Genomic DNA, 16,384 nt, shown 5'->3' on the forward strand with positions numbered 1-16,384 from the left:
ACTAATGTAAATAAAGGAGATTATGTTAATTTGTTGTCTTAAACATCTCTATAAGAAATACTACTCCAGCTCTAAGTATTCTGGAATCACTACAATGTGGATAAAGAACAGCACCACCAAGGGCTTCATTCTCTGGTAGGAGACTGCAATTTATCTGACAGGTGCACATTCAGTTAATCAGTCTACTCTAAAAACCTCTGTCAGAAAGATTACTTACGTCAAAATTACCGAGATAACATATGCTCCTGTTCCAAGCAATATGGGGTAAACACACCCCAGCTTGTCTCTCACATTGATTGCAATTATCAAATATGCACAGAACGCATGGAGCAGCTAGTCGAGGCCTCTGAATAGGAAAGAGTAGCAGGCAGATTGAGGAAGAAGATCAGTATTTGAGGCCCACTGAACCATGAGTGAGTTCACCATTTTCTTCCCTTTAGTATATCCCCAACCTGGCCTAGCCCTAAACGTGGAAGCGGGGGATGATGTGGATAGTGAGAGCTCCACAGGAAACCCTCTGGCTCTGCCTCAAGGGGCTGGAAGTGAGTACCCTAATGCTCCAGGAGGAGGTCCCTTGTTTGTTTGTTTCTTTCCTTCTTTTCTCATCCTCTAATGTCCAAGCCCCAGGCAATCCTGCAGCAACAGTGGTGACAATGAGGCCCACAGGACTAAATCTTTGAGGAAACTTCCTCTGTAATTAGAGGTCCCAACAATGGGGGACAAGTCCTCATTTCCTTTTTCTCTCTCTCTCTCTTTCTGCTGTTTGGCTCTGAATGAGGCCATAGTCATGGGAAGCATATAGCTTGCGTAAGGGAAATAAAGCCCAGATTTCTGATCAGAAGACAGAAAAGGGAAGCCTGAGAGAGAACCAAAAAGGACTGGAGAGATCACTGAGAGGGAGGAGGTAGGGAAGCAACCTTGTAAAGTTGTGAGGTGTGCATGCGTAGATCTAACACTGAACAGCACGCCAAAGACATTAAGAATTAATGACAGAAGATATCACTGCCAAGGTTCCAATTAGCTATTGGGCAGCACACCCATGGGACAGATCAGAACAACATTATAAAGGCCTTGGAAATAGAATTGACTTTGACACCAAAACTCACAGAAAGCTGGTTAGAACTTGCAGACTGAAGCCAATTGGGTCAATTATCTGCTAAAACAAAAATATCGATATTGTTCCTGGGATATAAACAAAAAACCAAGTTCCATATCATATTTAAAATGTCCAAGATACAATGCAAAATCTCTTGCCATACTAAGAGCCAAGAAAATGGCATCTCACATAGAAAAGACAATGAATAGACACCAATGTCTAGATGACATCAATATTAAAATTATCAGAAAAAGACTTTAGATTTATAAAAATGCTCTAAGAATTAAAGATAAAAACTCTTGAAATAAATGCAAAATATCAGCAATAAATGTATAATACAAGAACCAAGTGGAAATTTTAGAATAGTAAATCCAATAATTGAAATAAAAAACTCACTCAATGCCCACAATAGTAGAATAGAGATTAGAGAGTAAATAGTCAGTGAGCTTGAAGATAGATGAACAGAATTTATGTGATCTGAACACCAGGAAGAAAAAAGGGAGTGAAAAAAATAAGACCCAGGAACCTGTGAGAAAATAAAAGGTTTCGCATCCATGTTATTGGACTCCCAGAAGGAGAGAAGAGAGTGTGTAGTGCAAGAGAATATACTTAAAAAAATAATTTGTGAAAACTGCCCAAATCTGGCAGTAGACAAGAAAAGAAAAAAGAAGCTCAGTAACTCCAAATAGGAAAAAACCAAAAAATCTATACCCAGACACATAACAATCAAACTGCTAAAAACTAAAAGGAGAGAAAAAATGTTTTAATGTAACCAGAGATAAATGACACATTCCTCAGAGAGCAGTGATTCTCAACAGGGGTGATTTTGTCCTCCCACATACCCAGGGGACACTTGGCCAAGTTTAGAGTCAGTTTGGATAGTCACACCAGGGAGAGAGGCACTGCTGACATCTAGTGGATAGAGGCCAGGGATGCTGCTAAACTTCCTGCCATGCACAGGACAGCCCCACAACAAAGAATATTTTGGCCCCAAATATCAATAATGCTAATGTCAAGGAGCCCTACTTATAGGAGAATACCTATTCAAAAGTCTGAGAACTTCTCAGCAGAAACCACTGAGGCCAGAAGGATGTGGAACAATATTTTTAAAGCACTAAAAGCCAAGAACTGTCAACCCAGAATTCCACATCCAGTGAAAATGTCCACCAAGAATGAAGATGAAATAAAAACACTCCTAAATGAAAGAAAATAAGAATTTGTTTCCAGCAGACTTGCTCTTAAAAAACTATATAGAAATCTATGTAAAATATAGTAATGACAAATTAAAGTAATATTAAAGATGTTCAAAATAAAAGAAAGGGGGAGAGAGAGAGAGAAGGGAAGGAAGGAAGGAAACAGACAAATGAAAAGGAGAGGGAAAAAGCAGGAAGTCTAATGCAGAGTGAGAGAAGCTGGTCTCAAAGGTTACATACTAGACGATTCCATTTGTCCAGTATTGTTGAACTAATAAAACAACAGCGCCACAGAACACCTCAGTGACCATCAGGAATTCAAGTTGAGAGGAGAGTGTAAATAAAAAGGCATAGCACAAGGAAATTTTGGGAGGCGATGGAATTTTTCTGTATCCTGATAGTGGAGGTACTTAGACGAATCTATACATGTGTTGAAATTTCTATTACCGTACATTCAAAAAGGATCAATTTTACTGTATCTAAACTTATAAAAATAAAATTTAAAACCTTTGAAAAAAGAGATAATATAATCTGTAGTAATGTATGGAAAGAACATCCTTTTAGACAAGGGAAATTTTTGTTCCCAAATTTGAGAATCAGTCTACAAAGATGTTGCATAACTCCTGCAAACGTCTCTGTCAGTGCAAATAATCAATAGCTAATCTACAGATTAGAAAGATAAGGTGAGATTTATCGGAGCTGAGGACTAGCCCGGAAGTGCAATCTCCACCAGGGAAGAAAGCACTCCGAGAAGCATGGTTTACGGCAGGTTACACACAGTTTCAGAACAAACAACATACATCAAGCATGACAAGAATACAATTTTTTTCAAAATCACAAGGAGATGTTTTGCTGCAGTTGAGCACATACACAGCATGTCAATTTCACCCTGGTTTTCTGGGAAGAAAAACTTACCTTCAAAGAAGTACTGGTGCTGGCATCAGAGGAAGGGAGACATCCATCCTTATCTTTAAAGAGTGCATTCTTTGCTTTGAGAACGTGATTGAAGCAGATGTACAGTGCACGTTTGGTGCGCTGTAAGTCAGACTGCTCTGCAAAAGACAAGTTTTAGGCTGAATCAGGTTTAAAACAGACCAGCGTCCTCATATATCTCAATATGTGAAAAATTCTTATTATTTTCATCACCTCCAGAACTTAAATCTTTTTTCACTGTTAAAATTAACAACAAAATAATAAAATTAACAACACAAATAAAAATTGCGATAACATTCAGCTACAAAGATCAGCATTTTATGACATTCTCATATACTGACATGTGAGCCAGATTCATACATTATATATGAAATGAAGACTATTTTCCTATATTCATTGGTCTCCCAAACTCAAAAATGTTTCAAAATCACTATTCTTTTTTTTTTTTTTTTTTGTGAGGAAGATTGTCCCTGAGCTAACATCTGTGCCAGTCTTCCTTTAATTTGTATGTGGGTCACCACGACAACACAACTTGAAGAGCATTGTATAGGTCCTCACCTGGGATCTGAACCCATGAACTCCAGGCCACCAAAGCAGAGTGCATGAACTTAATCACTACGCCACAGGGCCAGTCCCTCAAAATCACTATTCTTAATTTAGAGAAAAATATGGCAAAACACAGAAAGAACCATGTAGGCATTCAAACTATTTGATGCTATAATCTGCTCCTAAGATTTCTTCATATGGTGCTATAGACTGAATGTTTTTGTCCTCCCCTTAATTCATATGTTGAAATCCAAGCTCCAGTGTGATGGTATGAGGAGGTGGGGCCGTTGGAGGTGATTAGGTGATGAGGCTGTAGCCCTCATGAATGGGATTACTGCCCTTACAGCAGAGGCCCCAGAGAGCTCTCACTACCTGCTGCCACTGAGGACACAGAAACAAGACAGCTGGCTAGGAACCAAGAAGCAGGCTCTCAGCAGACACGAATCTGCCAGTGCCTTAATCTTGGACTTCCCAGAACTGTGAGAAATAAATTTCTGTTGTTTATAAACGAGCCAGTCTACGGTATTCTGTTAAAGCACTCTGAATAGACTAAAGCTTATGGGAATAAAATAACAGAAGCATTTAGCAAAAGTACAAGTATTTCATTTACCAATTACTTCTAAAAGTATAAACTGTAAAAAAAAATAAATAAAAAGATGGAAAGAAAGAAGGAAGGCAAATAGAAAGCCACAGAAACGTCCAATAAAAAAGAAAGGTTGATGTGCTAAATCAACCATGCGTAATATAACACAATCATTCATAATTATAAAGTCTCTCAAGACACAGGAGAAAGTATAAGAAAATTTCAAAGTCGGAAATGCTGTAGACATAATGATTACAACTATTTAAAATGTATTTACATGGGGATTGAAAACTAGCTTTCACCTGTGAAAGTGAGAATTTCATTAGGAGAGCAAAATTATGGAAGCTTTTTCCTTATTTTCAAAAATATTCTTCAATTTGCTATATTTCTATCCTCAATGATAAAAAAATACTTCAGTTTAGAGTATATATGGTTGACTAATTTATAAACTTGTACACAAAATTATTCTGTATCATGAAAATTCTGATCATTAACACAATTTACTTATAAATAAATATTTACAAAAGAGTGTCTTAACAGGTGACCAACAGGCAAAACACGGTCATTTTTAGTAAAGAGAAATAAATTTAATTAATTCAATTTATAAAAAATTGACAGTTTAAAGAAACTTCTGCCCATAATAGTATATAGTCAATAGCATGCCTGATGGCAAAGCAAATTAGGCAATGAAATGCTAACTAGCCTGAATGAATGAATGAATAAAATTCAATTTTACTACTGTAGGGGAGTAAGACATTTCCTCTACCCTCTCTGGGTTCTTCTGGCCAGAGAACCAATTAAATTCACATGAGACAGAATAACAGGAGAAAATTAAACAAAGCTTTATAACATGTATACATGGGAGAGGCTCAGGCAAGCTGAGTAACTCATCAAAATGGCTGAAGCCCCCACCTTAAATATCATCTTCAGCTAATGACAAAGGAGGATGTTGGGGGTGGAGGGAGTCAGTTACAGGAGGTTACCAGACAAGCACAATAAACAGGAATAAGATTATTATGCAGATTTAAGTCCTTGCATTCTGTATTGATAGGAGTTTCTAGAGACAAGGTCATCCCTGTTCTTCCTGGTATAGAGAAGGAGACAACTTTACAGATGGAGATTTCCCTTACAAATGTAAATGTCTCCCAAAAAAGGGCAAGCAAGTTCCACTCCTCAGAACCTCCTTCCCTGTCTCAGTTTATTAAAAGTAACCAGCCCCAAATAATGCTCATGCCAAAGAGACATATCTTGGGGTGGCCAATTCCAGGCCCCCAGACTACTTTTACCCAAGCTCTGTCTTGACATACTACAAACTGAGAGGAAGATTAAAGAATGTGCATTCCCAGAGCTTCGTGAAGTGACTCTCAAACATGTGGAAGCAGAAAATGATACACAAAGATTAGCCAAGCTCTGAGAAACAAAAAGATTAAAATGCAGAGCAGACAAGACTGCAATTAAATACGTGTACATTCATGAAGAAACATGAGAACTCGATGAAAACTCAGAAGCCTCTCTAAATATCCAGTTATCCTCAATTTCTCTTTCACACATGTGCGCACGATTCCTGCTGTAGCTGATGAAATAGGTTATCACCGTGACTCTGTTTATTTTGCTTTAATCATTTCTATTCCCAGAGGTTGTATTAGTCATGCAAACCAAGAAATGGTAAAGCTTGAAAAGAAATTCTAGGCCTAAAATAGAAGCAGCCCCACAGTCTCGAGTCTGATTATACACTGCCTGGTGAGACATCTGAACACTGGGTCACTTGAGATCACCTAGAATCCACTCTCTGTGTTGAGGGAACCAAACCAAAGAGGTTAAGTGTTGTCCACTCATGTTAGCTTTGGCCTCCACAAAAGAGAGAGAGGAAGTGAATGATTATGGCGCGCCCACTGTGAGCTTCCATCGTGCATACATCATATCAATTTTTCCAAACGACCACACTGAGGTAGGTATTTTTCCTCTGTTTTTTGGATGAGGATGGTGAGGCTCAGTTTCATACATTTCCCAAGTTTACTTGCTCATGTGGAATAAAACTGGCTCTCTCTCTCCTAATTATTTCACTTTTCTCTCCCTCTTTCTCTCTCTATTCTTTTTTGTTCTCCTGCTTTATATTAAAAGACTGAAGATGTGAACAACTGAAACCATTTATAGGAACAGAATAATACTATCATTCAAACTTTCTATTTCCATTAGGCATCTGTTACCAGAATACCAATAAATACCAGAGCGCTATCCCTGAGTTTCTACTGGGCAATACCCAAATGGCAGCCTTACGTTACAGCTTCAGTAGACAATGGGGGAGGAAAGATGGCATGAGGCCTGGGATGTAGGTCACAACATATTCATTCTGTAGAAAAAGCATATCCAACTGTGGAACACACTCATGTTTGGAGGTGGAAGGCAAAATGAAAGGTATAAATTATATTTAAAGTCAAAGAGACTCCTTCCTCTCACCAGGTTCCCTGCTCTTCTTAGCAGCCGGATGGCGAAACTGAGTGAACAGTATATCCTGGCTGCACACAATGAAAACATCCCTGGCAGGGGCAGCATAGATGTGCTACTCCTTATTTGTTAATTAGTAAACAATAATGCAAGTAAAGATTGGAGAAATTTGAAGTATACTAATGATCAAAATATTCTAATCATTTATTTCATTCTTAATTTATTGTTTGGGAAATGGTTGCTTTTGTTATTAGCACAGCTCAATGAAATGGCATGATTAAATTATGTACTGTTATATCTGATTGATTAAAATCATAGCACTCAAAAATCTCTGTCGCCCAACCAGTGTAAGGCCCTCACTTTATTATGCCCACAATGGCCAGGGGCATGACACATGAACACCCAAAAGAGTAACTCTCAGATCCATGACTAATATTAGATTTTATTTTAGATTTTCTCTCTCAATCTCCATAGGCATAAAGATTATGCCTCTACTCACTTCCTTATCAAGGATCCAACTGGTTTCTTGGATATTTCTAACTTTGTTTTGGTAAATTCTACATTTATATCTATTACCATCTCATTAATTAATAAAGGAGTACATATTAATGGAATTTCGAAAATATGCCTGTGCAAAGACTCTACTGTAGTCATCTTTTATCAATTGAGAGAAGTTGAGACAGTCTTCAACACCAAAAATAAAAATCTTCAATAGGAATTGTCAATTACATTGATATTTATCAATAAAATATTTTGTACAGTTAGGAGAAGTGATCATGTTGGGTACACGATTACCCTTATGTCATTTTTTAAATCACACAATCACTTGAAGAATGATCTTACTCTCTTAAGAATAAGAGATCTTAAGAGATTGATGCAAAGTCAAGAATTTATTTAGATATAAACAACTGAAATCCTCCAAAATAATGACTTAATACATGTTTGATTTCATACTTCCAGCCTCCAGACTGTGAGAAATAAATTTTTCTCATAGCTGTTTTTCACCGTTTCATTTCTAAGCTACCCAGTCTGCAGTATTTTGTTATAACAGCCTAAATGGACTAAGAAAATTGGTATTGGGAAGTAGAGGTGCTATTGTGAAAAATACCAGCTTCTTCCTGTTTGACATTCTCTGATAGATCAGGTCCTCTGGGGTCAAAGGATTCCTTTCCTGTTTCTGACCAGATATCATGCTGTTGGTTTCAATGAGCAGTTATGTCCTTCAGGGGTTGGAGCCAGGCAAAATGTCCACACTGTCTGGGAGCTGGGAGTCTGAACTGGGGGGCAGAGCTGAAAGTCCTTTTTCTCCTTGGAGCAATCTCCCTCCAAGAGCTGCCCAGGGCCAGGGTGTGGTTTCAGGGAAGCACGCCAAACAAACAAGCCCTCCAAGTCATTCCCAACACTCTCTTACACAGGGGCAGTGCCAGCTATTTCACTTCTCTCATAATCCACTTGACAAGTTGGATTAAAAGTTGTACAGCTTTTAATAACCATTTTCAAAACCTGAAAATGTTAAAGGCTTCAGGGGCAGTGAAGTCAAATTCACTGTAACTGTGTAACTTCTGAAACTTTAGGCCCCATTAGCAAAAACCTTGAAAATCTACTCCAGTGCAAACCTAAAGCTATATACTCGTGATATCCAGAAAGGAGTATGATTTTCCTAGCCTTAGGGAGTATGTGCTTGAATTCCCCTGGAAGTGCATTTAAATTAGCTGGACTACTCCTCATAATAAGAATTCAGTGGTTGATTACACAGCTAGATCCATTGTAGATCACTAAAGTTAACATGTGGAATACAAATGTACCCAACCTATGCAAAAGGTGTGAGTTGCTCTGAAAAGTATCTATGCTGAAAGACTAGAGGAATATTATATTTCTGATCATTTTCTCCAGTACCTCAGTCCCTATGACTGCCAGATCTAATTATGTTACTGCAAATATTGTCTCCCTGGGAGACTACTGGGTTTTCTGCTGTGCAATTTCATTTGATGCAATTGTTTGCAAACTTTGAAAAGTAAATTGGCTTACTTTTCAATTTTTCTGCCTGGCTGATTTAGATTTATAATTAATTTCAATAAGTCTAAACTGCTAACAAAAGAAATTTTTTCACAAAGGCCACTCCACCCATAATAAAAAATTCCTTTATTGCAGCCAAGGAGTGAATTTTACACTAATGACTAGCATGCAGTCGATTTTCATTGAGTGTGTGCATGTGCGTGTACATTGACATCCACACTAGATAGCCTCCATTTCTTCATCTAGTCTACTCTCAACTCATCTCCTTCTTCATCTCTGCCTTCAGAGGGTGACTTGTAGGGGATACGTGAACAGCTTTTAGTACCCTCTGGCTTCCACTTGGATTTACCTAATCGGTAGCCCCCAGCAGTTGCTCAAAAGGAGCAGGGGAGTAATATCATGGTATTGATTTCACTGGCTGTCTCCTCTCAAGTAATCTGTGTCTCTTGATCAAACATCTTTGCTCCTATCAAGATGAACATCTTGTTTGACTCTGTCCATGGTCCTGTAACAATTTCTTCCAATTATCCCTTTAGGACTGGGTCAGAGGGATGAGAGATGGTCATAGACTTTGTGATCTTTAAGATGTATGAAATCTGGAAGTTTCTTTCTTGCCATCTAAGTAGCAATGGGGAGAAGGTATAAAGGAAAAAAAAAAACCCATGCCTTCCCTCTGACAAGTTTCCAGATGTCAATGAGAAAGAGAATACAAGACGGCAGCACCTGGGAATAACAGAGCTCAGTCCTGCTGAAGGATTCACTCTAGAAAGGACATAAACAATTATCATGGGGTCTGTCATGAAAACATGTGCTCTGAGTAGGCGTTGCCCAGCATCAAATATCACAGAGGCTCTGGCTTTCAGGGAAATAGAAATTTCCTCACCTAAGAATTTCCAGTAGCTTCCTATGATTTCTATGATGCTGAACACTGACCCAAAGAAAATAGCATTCAATAAAATTTTACTCTTCTGAGTGTTTCATTGTTTCTTTGTTAATTAGATCTCTTTTATAATCATGCATTGTATTTGTTTGGCTTCCATATTTATGTTCATCCCAATGGATCCGGCTTCTTTGGATTCACATCTTACATAATTTGTTACTACAGAAATTTCCAAACTCACGTAAAAAGTAAGTGTTCTCCAAATTGATTCCTGGGTAAAATCCAGGAGTACAACCAATTTTTCATCATTTCAAGATGCAAGAATGACCAAATTCATCTGAAATAGTGGTTTTAAAACCATGCACCTGAGCCCTGAGGATAAGCAGCATAATGGTTAAGAACATTTGGTTCAGGACCATCAGACAGATCTGGCTCCGGTCTTGACTTTGACAGTTACCGGCCATGTGACCCTGGCAAGTTACTGACCCTCAAAAAGCCTCCGTTTCATCATCTGTAAATAAGTAAATCTGTATATGAAGACAATACTACGTACCCCACAGGGTTATTGTACTGCTTACATGAAAAAATGCAAGTAGACTGAGCACAGAACCTGGTACTGAGCAAAAGTTCAATAAATTCTAACTATTATCATCCATTGGAGATGTCTCAAAAGGAGAGCTGAGACTAAGTGAGTGAAATCCAGGACTCTCATCCTAAGTCCCAAAGCAGCTCTTCTATTTTCCAGTTTCCATTTTGGGCTTCCAGGTGAGACTCTACAGTCATGTGTTACTTCACAAAGGGGATACGTTCTGAGAAATGCATCATTACATGATTTTGTCCTTGTATGAACATAATAGAGTATACTGAAGGGGAACAAAATTTGCCACCCCAAATTGTCTCTTTAACATGAGGGTTATTTTAGGTTGATTACTTGTAAGAAATAAAGACAAAGTTTTTCTTTTCTTTTTTTTTTTTTTGGAGGAAGATTAGCTCTGAGCTAACTGCTGCCAATCCTCCTCTTTTTGCTGAGGAAGCCTGGCCCTGAGCTAACATCCCTGCCCCTCTTCCTCTACTTTTATATGTGGGATGCCTACACAGCACGGTGTGCCAAGCAGTGCCATGTCCACACACGGGATCCGAACCAGCCGACCCCTGGCTGCTGAAGCGGAACATGCACACTTGCCCGCTGCACCACCGGGCCAGCCCAAAGACAAAGTTTTTCATGTTACCTCCCCTTAACTGCCTAAAAGAATTCAGATTAAAGAAATCTGTCTCAGGAAGTGCACGATCATCTTGGCATAAGGTGCACTAGGTGGTAGACAGGCAGAAACCTAGAAAAGGCTGTTTGTTGGACCCCCCTCTGTGTTCTTCTGTTTCTGTGGCCAAACACTTGTTTTCCAAACATTTGCTCCTTTTCACCTACCTGTGAATTACCTTCCTTCCTTCCTTTCGAAGTCCCTGACTCTCCCATCCCCAACACTTTCTCTTGTCTGTAGCTGAGGATTGTATTTAAGGTGTGGCTTCAGCCATTTTGGCAAGTTACTCAGTTTTCCTGGGTTTCTCCCACATATACATGTTATTTAACTTTGGTTTGTTTTTCTCTTGTTAATCTGTCTTATGTCAATTTAATTCTTTGACCAGCCAGAAGAACCCAGAAGAGCAGAGGAAAATTTCTTCCTCCTTTACATTACTTACACGAACCTCGATGGTATAGCCTCCTACACACCTAGCCTACATGGTGCTAATCTAATCTGTGGGACCATTGTCGCATATGTGGTCCTTCATTGACCAAAACATCGTTATGTTGTATGTGACTATATCTGAAGGAGAGGCTCACAGATATAATCCAATGTCCTCCAATTGCATGTGCCCATCCTAGACTTTGAATTGTATGTTACTAACACAAAAACCAGTAACCGCATAGAATCTATTCTGCAGAGAGTGGCATCAGTAGTAAAATTAAACCAGTGGTTAGCTACACCATGTATCCAAAGATAGTGCCCTGGACCAGTGTTAATGGTGTCTACGTAGTATACAGTGGTGCCTATGACCAGGGCGTGCAGTGGTGTCTCAGTGTCATTTGGGACATTGTTCTTGGCCACATAGTTTCTAACTTGGTTTTGTCCCCTTTTCAGAGATTTTGAGAGCTGTTCAATAACCTTTCAATAAATTTTCTGCTCAAATTAGAGTTATTACTGTTGCCTGAACTTAATCCTGACTGATACAATAGCTAAAGCAGAAATTCAGAAATTTCAGAAAACTATGACAAATGGATTTGAAATATATATATAATTTGTTTCCAAGTGAATGTTCTTGTCCTCTCCTATAGAGAGGGTGACCAACCCATTCTGATGTCTACATGCTGGAAGAGAAACATCACAGATAGGTATTTCATGATGTATTAGAGAAACAGATCCTACTGATTCTGATAGATCAAGATTGCTTTTAAAGAGAAAAGCTAGCTTGACAGAAAAAGAAAGTGTACCCTTTGCTACATTTTTGTGTGGATTTTATAAGGTTTCTGTACAATATGTTTACTCCTGAAAGATGGTAACTGGTCCGGGGCCCAGCTCCTAAAAGGCTCTCAGGAAAGGCTTCTTAACTTGACTATATGAAGCACAGTATATGAACATTCCCTAATCATATTTTTACCACTTTCTGAACAGAATGTTGCTTTGGCTGGTGACTTTAGACTAGGAGCTATTCTGTAGAAAATCACATAGCAGAGCTTTTCATTCAGAGGCCTACAAATCTGCTTCTTAACACAAAATGCATTCTGCAATTCAGAGCTTAGGGAAAGGGGAACTGAAAAGATGCCAGGATGTTAGAAAAAGGACTCATTTATCTCTCTGAAGTTGTGCATTTAAGCCAGGATCACACACTCCGTAGAGGGCAGGGAAGCATCCAAAAGCTACCAGCCCTGGGCACCCTATCTTTTCCTGGAAATGCACTTAATTCTCTCACTTAACCCATATTCTTGCTTCTGTTTTCCCATCTGGGGACTTCCAATCTTTTGTGTCTTATCTTTCATTCTCAGCGTCAGGCGTACTTGGACGTGATGGCTTTCCTTGCCTTTAAATTGCTAAGCTTCCTGGAAATTAACTTGCACTCATGCAGAGACCTTCTCCTCATCTGGATGCTTCAGATGCCACCCCTCCTGACCCTGTTCTATCCCACCATATCCTGGCCCAAATCCATCAAAATGACGCCTCACCCCACCCAAAATCAAAAAGGGTATCAAGTATCACGTTTGTCAGTGAGAAAGCCTGCCCCTGAAAGAACAAGATCTCCAATTAAAACCAGTTTAGACCACATAGGCACTTACCATCTCACCAAATCAGAAGTCTATAGGTAGGAAGTGCCAGGACTGGAGCAGCCATGCAGCACTGTGATCAAAGATCCAGACTCCTCTCAGCATTTCTCTGCCATTACTGTGTTGGCCACGAACACCAGAATGCTGTGAGGTCGCTGCCACAGCCGGGGGCACAACAGCATTCTAAGCAGAAAGGGGACATGCACAAACGGGTTTCTGCTTTCATGCCTCTCTTTTACCAGGAAGAGAAATTATCCCCAGTTTATTCCCCGCAGACTTGCCTACATCTCATTGCCCTCAACTCCCAGCCCCATAAAAATCATGGGACCAGGGGCTGGCTCCGTGGCCGAGTGGTTGGGTTCGCACGCTCCGCTGCGGGCGGCGCAGTGTTTCGTTGGTTCGGGTCCTGGGCGCGGACACGGCACTGCTCATCGGGCCACACTGGGGCGGCGTCCCGCGTGCTGCAACTGGAAGGACCCACAGTGAAGAGTGTGCAGCTATGTACCGGGGGAGCTTTGGGGAGAAAGGGAAAAAAATAAAATCTTAAAAAAAAAAAAAGTCATGGGACCAGGCACCCTACCACCCAAGCCCATTTGAAATCCTGTTAACAAGAAATGAAGAGATGCATTTGGATTTGCAACCAAAAATGTCTACCACTCTAGCAAACAGAGGTAGACAAAGGCGGGGCAGGGTGGCTGCCATCCTCCTTCTTTCCACCTTTTCTCAAAAAGTAACCAGAAAGATTCAAAAGCTTGGAAACAGAATCCGAGTTTTATTCAAAAGGGGATATTCAGTATTACTACTTGTATAAATTGTAGCCTGCAGTCTAAAATTGGGATCTCCTGTTTGTAGGGGGACCCCTTTGGTTACTGTCCCATGAGAAACCATCTTCAGCTACTACAACCAACACCTCTGCTCTTGTTCCCTTTCACCTGTGCTGCAGTAGAAGGCAGGCGTGACGGCAGCAGCAGCAGAGCTGGGGCATCCACATGAAGGAGATGAATCAGGCCAGAGCTCTTCTCTGCAGGATCCTGGAGCGCAGCACAGCACATGATAAGGTGGATACTGCATGTGGAGAGAAACGAGCTCAAGGCAAATGTCAACCTTGCTCATATGGGCCGTGCCACCCTGAGGAGCCCATGGTGATAAATGTTAAAGAAGAAAGAGGAATTCAACTGAAAACTGCTCTGACTGCACCACAGAAAATGCTGTGGACTTGCTGGGATATCTGTTAAAATAGAAGGTTTTAGGATAGACACCTAAAACAGAATTCACCACAGTGCAGAAAGCCCTCAGTCAACACCCGTGCCCATGTAACACACTGCGCAATTCCCTTGTGAAGGGAGGAGGCTGGGCTGAAATAATCCCCACACTACAGCAACTTCTTTGTGAAGTTTGACAGTTTGACATTCTTGGTATCATCTGATCCAGAAAACAATCTTGAACCTGAGTCATTAGCCTTATTTCATATCAAATAAGAACATGGTATACATTTTTATGCTAAAAAAAAGTGCAGCACTGTTAGTAGCAATTTTTTTTTAAGATAGATAAGGATGACAATAGTAATAATGTAATAATGTAGAAGAAAAGCTTCCATTAATGTTTTATTCAACAGACTGCATAAAATGAATATTGATAATTTGTCCTTTGAATGTTAACCTTTTGTATGCTAAACACCTCGCTTTTATGCATTATCGTTAATGGTTACAAAAACTCTATCTTACAAATAAGGAACCTGAGCCTCAAAGCAGTTTTCCCAGGACTATGCAACTGGTAGGAGATGGAGCTGGTCTTCAAACCCAAGTTTGTCTGACCCTAAAGCCCTTATATTTGACATCTCCTAATTAACTGTTTCAAATGTACTGGTGTTTCCCGTAAAGCCAGTTATACTTCAGGCTATCTGAAAAGGCCAAACATGAGGAAGCGGGAAAGAGGGATGAACCACAAAGAAGAGGAGTGAATTTTGTCCTGTGAGAGGCACAGAAATGGATGGGGTACAAGGCTGATGATAAAGAGTTGCCCCCCACAACATAAGAAGTGACCACGGAGAAATGCTCTCTAGTGGGGAAAAGCAAATCAAGAGAAGTAGGACAGAACGTAGTACTTGTGCGGCTGAATCTTAACGCTGGCAACCTTCATAAAGCAATTCTTATTACTTTGAATTTCTAGGTTTTGCTCAGTCCAATTAACTCAGGGAAATGTCTCGAAAATATTTCTGGGTGTGTCTGTGAGAGTGTTTTCAGATGAGATTAGCTTCTGAATCAAGGACTCAGTCAAGGAAACTGGCCTCTCCGATGTGGGTGGTGTCATCCAATGGGTCAGGGCCTGAATGGAAGACAGGTGGAGGAAGGAGGGAGTCACCACTTTCGGCTTCCTGCCTGCACGAACTGGAGCATCTCATCTCCTCTTCCCTGCCCCTTGATTGGGATTTAAAGCATCACCCTCCTGGTTCTTAGGCCTTCAGATGGATTGAATTATACCACTGACTTTCCAGGGTCTGCAGCTTGCAGACCACAGATCCTGGAACTTCTCAGCTTCCGAAATGGTGTGAACCAATTTCTTATAATAAGCCTTTCTCTCTCTCTCTCTTTTTCCATACTGATCTATGAAAATGGCAAGTTACAAATATGTCCTAGTCTATGATCCATTTTATATGTATATATAAAGTGAATGAATATATATATAGATAAATAGATAGATAGATAGATAGATAGATAGATAGATAGATAGATTCACCAAGACTTGTCGGATACCACTGACAAAAACTGAAGTCCATAATGATTAGAAAAAAAAGGAACTTTTTGGTGCATATAGCCTATAAATAGGACGTTTGGGTGCTGGGGTTGGAGGGGATCAGGTTTGCTGCCCAGGAAAACATGAATGCGGATTGAGGTAAAGTTTCCTAAAAGAAAAAGGGAAACTGTTTTTACCTGCAAAAGGGTAGGAAGGCCTGTTGAATAAGCTAGAAAAATAATTACTTCCAACTGAATAGATGAGATAGATAGACAGACAGAATAACATACATGGAAAAGTAATAGATATGTGACAGAATGTAAATAGCTATTTTATCTGAATGGTCATATTATTAGTGATTTTTTTCCTGCTTGGAGCATCCCTACAGGTGGTGGATATTTTGATTCTCAACCTCCATTCCGCTCTTCTTCAGTGTGGAGGGTTTGGAAAGCTGTAATCTAAATCCCCCCAACACTCTTGCAGCTAGAATGCTGGATGCAAATTATACACTGCCAGTCCTTGCGAGAGATCTGGAAGGCCGAGGGAAGAGAACACCATTTCCCGACCACTCATGGCTCTTGCTGCTGGTAATTTAGAAATGTGAGACTTGGGGCCGGCCCCACGGCCAACAGGTTAAGTTCACATG

At 40.0% G+C, this 16,384-nt stretch overlaps 1 long non-coding RNA gene across 2 annotated transcripts in view; it reads right to left on the minus strand.

Moving 5' to 3' along the window:
• LOC124225113 (uncharacterized) overlaps positions 1-13,372 on the minus strand; it is a 125,126-nt gene extending 111,754 nt beyond the window's left edge. For both annotated transcript variants that reach the window (XR_006884993.1, XR_006884994.1), the window contains exons 1-2: positions 13,018-13,372; positions 3,205-3,341 (exon numbers count right to left, since the gene is read on the minus strand). This is a non-coding gene — a long non-coding RNA (uncharacterized LOC124225113). The remainder of the gene's footprint in view (positions 1-3,204; positions 3,342-13,017) is intronic.
• Positions 13,373-16,384: the final 3,012 nt, after the last annotated feature.

Source organism: Equus quagga, chromosome 14, assembly GCF_021613505.1.
Source record: "Equus quagga isolate Etosha38 chromosome 14, UCLA_HA_Equagga_1.0, whole genome shotgun sequence".
NCBI lineage: Eukaryota > Metazoa > Chordata > Mammalia > Perissodactyla > Equidae > Equus > Equus quagga.